General features: G+C 38.5%; 1 protein-coding gene across 1 annotated transcript in view; it reads right to left on the reverse strand.

Moving 5' to 3' along the window:
* Positions 1–4,716, reverse strand: part of LOC118340909 (complement C3-like) — a 94,134-nt gene that overhangs the window by 61,790 nt on the left and 27,628 nt on the right. The window lies entirely within an intron of this gene.

Raw genomic sequence — 4,716 nt, forward strand, 5'->3', positions numbered from 1 at the left:
TTTCAAGCGTTATATTAGCTTGATTTTATGAAGGGATTTTCTTCATGTTTATTGCCTCTACGGGAATTCGTTCTACACTTGTTTGCTCCTTATTTTTATATTTACTTTTTGAAAAAAAGGCAAAGTTATTCTCAGTATGTAAGCTATTAAATTATACTTTCTTATCCATTTTATAGAGATATTCCATCTCCTAGGATAATTAAATTAGGCACATCAATTTTCACACGATACATCTTACTTTTTCTTCTTTTACTTTCACACATCGAATGAATTATTATTTTCTAGGAGCAAAATATACTGGTAGTTTCCATAGTTTCTTCCATATTCCTCGCAATTTAGCATGCTGTGAATCGATTGGTGAACTCTATTTATTGGGGCTTAATAAAACACTGCACTTATTTCTCCAGGCACATTCTCTCTGGTAGGGGATGTGTTTTGTGAGTCCACCAGTTAAATGCCCGCCCAAAACTCCATGAGCAGTATCAAACTCACAGTGTCCGACTTCTTTGCCCAGCCCATTATCGCCAGCAGCCAAAAATGGACCCACGGAAGTGTCGAAGGCCTACGATGGTACACCAGCCTGTAGCGAAAGTAGGACACAGTGTCAGTCGGTGCTACACCCCAAAAATCCGACTGTGACACGGGCTCTCCTCTCGCCAGACATTCGAGAAGGAAGTTGGAGAATCATCGTGTCAGATGATGAGACAGGTTCAAAAGCAAAAAGTGACATCCTTCATCCATGTCCCAAACTCAACAAGAAGTCAGCCATTTTTAATTTTGTGGTAATATTTTGGAGGTTTATACGTGTTGTATAATTAACTCCTTCCTTAGAATTTATAGGATTCACCTCAATTTGTCAGTGCATTCTAAAGACCTGCACCAAAACTGGCATGTTTCACTACTGGAAACAGGAAGTAGCCTTGTATGCGCATCATTCTGATTTACATGAAATTTTCACGGTGTGGTCTACACATGATTGCTGGTGCATAACACAGGGGTGACACGCCTGTGACTGTGAGGACCGTTCCTCTCTGCTTGCAGCTTTAATTAAGGTAGGAATAATGAATTATTTGTAAAAATATGTTTTGTTTGCAGTTGATAAAAGACAACTGCATGTCAGTTCTCTGCAGAATAAATCATGTTTTGCTCTGTATGTTTGAGTTATATAATCGTGTCATGCTATCCATGTTCACGCCATCGTTTTCCCAGCTAGCGTGCATGAATCAAAGCCATGTTTGCCCCGTTTTCACATGGAAAACTTCATAGCAGCTGGATTTGCATGCATATACGTAGTGTGTGAATGAGTGTGTGTGCAATGTTAAGGTTTTCCTTCCAATAAACCATCTGACGGTGCCTGCAGCTTTCAACTTTTTGTGGATTTACATGGCCCCTGGGGGGGGGGGGGGTCTCAGGCGTCTTATTATGACGCCATAAATCTGCTAAGTGCCTTTTTTACCCAGGCAATGAAGGGGTTGATTTATGCTGACATGATTGCCAACAGCACAAACTACTTGAAGAACCTGAAGAACACTAAATCTTGCATGGAACAATTAACCATCTCTCAACATTCCTGCCTCCCCACTAATTCAGCATCTTAGTAACAGTAGATAAGAGGAACATGAAGCTGTCTGCTGTTATTAGCTTTCAGCCGACAGAGCTTTTGACATGAACCATATTCACACCATTACAGGCTATCAGTATGCTTTTAATAAAGCACCTGGCCTTGTTTGGGACACTGTTCAAGACCTCTGAACATCATCATTAGTGTTTTGAAAGAAAGCTTCCAATCTCTGCTGAAACACAAACCTCAGGATGAGCCACTGACCTCAAAAAACACTGAGTCAGAGCTTCAGACTGTCCCTGGTAGATAATTACTGCACATATTTTAATTCATAATATAATTAAATATATATTATATGATATAATGAATATATATATTTTTTTATCTGTTCATCTTTTTATCAAAAGGAGGCATCTGATTTTAAACACAAACTGCAGACTTTCACAGACACTCCATCCATGTGCTTCCAAAGACTGCGGATGCCTGGAATATAAATGTCTTAATGCTGATAGATACACATATGACATTTCCTGAAGCTATTAATGCTTTTCTACCTCTCTCATAATACCAAACAAGCTGATTTGTTTCAAAGGTCTGTCTGCTTTTTCATACATTCACAGCAGTAAAAGGTTAAACAACTTAAAATGCAACAAATAAGTTGAGACCTCGACATTTTGATATTTACTCTGATGCGTTTCTTTTCTTAGCACTTGTCATTTTTGGAAAAAAGTTTTGTGCCTCAGAGCTACACTAAAAGCGCATTGTTAACACTGTTTGTCTCCCTCATTCGGGGAGGCACACTAATGTTTTTCCCATCCCGTTAGAAACGCCTGGTAAGGAGAAGTAAATCTAAAATGAACCTTTAGAGAATACTTGCTTCCTGGTGCATCTAAAGCAGGCCAGCATGTCTGCCTGTGTGATTCATCCCTCTACTGTAGACCTCTTTACAGGAAGGCCACGTTGGGAGACAGCTCCCCGCTCCCTAAATGTGGATCAGCGAGCTTAATATTTCGCTGATTGCTTTTATTTGGGGAAATAGGCCTAAAAACAGAGCGGAGCACTTTTCGCTCGCAGCACTTTACCACCTACTTGAGTCATGCCCATCCATTCCCATCTGTGAGCCCCACATTATAGGACAAACCGGTGTGAGACTGCTCCACATTGCCACATGGGTATTTATATACACCAGAGAGAACTGATGGATGAATTTTAGATGTGCTTCCCAAGAGTCTGAGGGGATGTTTCCATTTCTAGACTGGGGGAAAATGCTCCGTGTGGCCCCTGGGAATAAAGTATCTCGGAGGTGCCCGTGCTGCTTTCTATTCGATTAACTCACCTCAAACTGGTGCCGTTACTCCGACAACCTCACATTCTGTACGAAGCCGAGCAAGTACATTAACATATGCATAATATATACAAGTGAGTGTTTAAAAACACGCATGAGTGACAGGACTCAGCAGCTGCAGACAATTATTTTCCTATCACATCGTAAGGCTGTAAAGTGCGCCGGTCCAGAGAGGAACTACAGCGTGCAGAGTTACACCCACTTTATTCCCCTTCTCCGCAATTTATCCCCACAACTCAGGCTTTGATTTATTTCCGCGTCCTGCGCACTTTAACGGGGAAAAAGTGGACCCGAGCTTGCTTTATCTGCTATTCTGAGAGTAGCAGTCATTTCACAGAGCAGTTCGCTTCATCCTGCGAGTTTGTGTTGCAGTAATTTCCCAAATGGTCTCATTCTTAACTATGAGTTTCCAAAAATATATTATACATACCAACCGTACACACTCGCAGGCAGGAGGAATCCCACAGCACGGCTGTTTCTTCCCATATTGCCTGGAAGCCCAGAGAGACACCAAATCTCATATGTTCTTCATCTCTAATCGGACTATTAAAAGCTCAGTCTAATTCCTGAAATTAATGTATTTGTTAACATAAGGTCTGGTGCTAATTGATGCTTAATTAATGTGTAATGGATTCTATAGGAATACCATAACATTTATACGGACACAACAATGCAAGCAGAATATATGGAAGTGTAATGACAATAAGCTCAATACAACAGAAAACAGACTGTTGAGCTAATTAGCCACAAGCTTAATTTTGCACTCTGTTTGATAATGTGTGTGCAGTGTTCGTAAGCAAAAATATAATTGTTCCACTGTGAACGTTTTGTTCCCCTAATGCACAATAACTCTAGTTCCACCACAGGCTCGTGCAAAACTCTTATTCGTCTCCGTGACCACCTTCTTTTGTTTGTTCCGGAGCAGTTTTATATGGGCAAGAATTGTACAATTTCCTCAGCTCACAAACATTTATACTGTAATTTTACTAAAATAATAATCAATACATAATAAATAATTGCAGGTGAGAGTATTAGTGCATATTTGAAATTAAAAAAAAGTCAACGAGAAAAAGTCTTTCTAGTTTCAAATCAGATCAGAGAACATAGAAGTTGTTTCATGTTTTAACATCACTGATATTTTGTTCATTGTGTCACTTTAAGTCGCCTAAATTGAGAAACAATTATCTAAAAAATGTTGAGGTAATGTAGAGGTATTCCTTTTAGTAATAATTTGGTTTTATTTGTCCAGGGTTTCGGATATCTTAGATTCTGTTTTGTGATCAAAGAACTCTGTATGATAGCTAGCTGACAGAACACCATTCACAACAGACCTTCCTTTTTTAATTGTATTTATTTTGTTTCATTTTGTTTGTAAATTAGAATCAGAATCAGAAATACTTTATTGATCCCTGGAAGGAAATTTGCTGCTCTGGTATCTCAAAAGACATTAAAATAGAAAATATAATAAGAACAACATGGGAAATTACAATATCTAACAACAATATATATAGAAAATAGAAAAATAGAAAAAGGGCCAGTTTAATTACAAAGACTTTACTTCCTGTCTTCAAGGCTATATATAATTTTTCTGTATCCATTTACTGTATTTTACATGGCTATATGTTACGGAAGCCGAGAACGGCCATGGATTTTTGTTTTTTGTTATCTCATACTCGTTATCTCGTTATCTCGAGATAACAAACTTTGTTTTTTCGAGATAACGATCTTTGTTATGTCAAGATAACGATCTTTGTTATGTCAAGATAAAGAAATAATTACTTCGTTTTCTTGAGAAAACAAAGTTTGTTAT

Source organism: Morone saxatilis, unplaced genomic scaffold (assembly GCF_004916995.1).
Source record: "Morone saxatilis isolate NCDOM2014 unplaced genomic scaffold, NCSU_SB_2.0 Contig7, whole genome shotgun sequence".
NCBI lineage: Eukaryota > Metazoa > Chordata > Actinopteri > Moronidae > Morone > Morone saxatilis.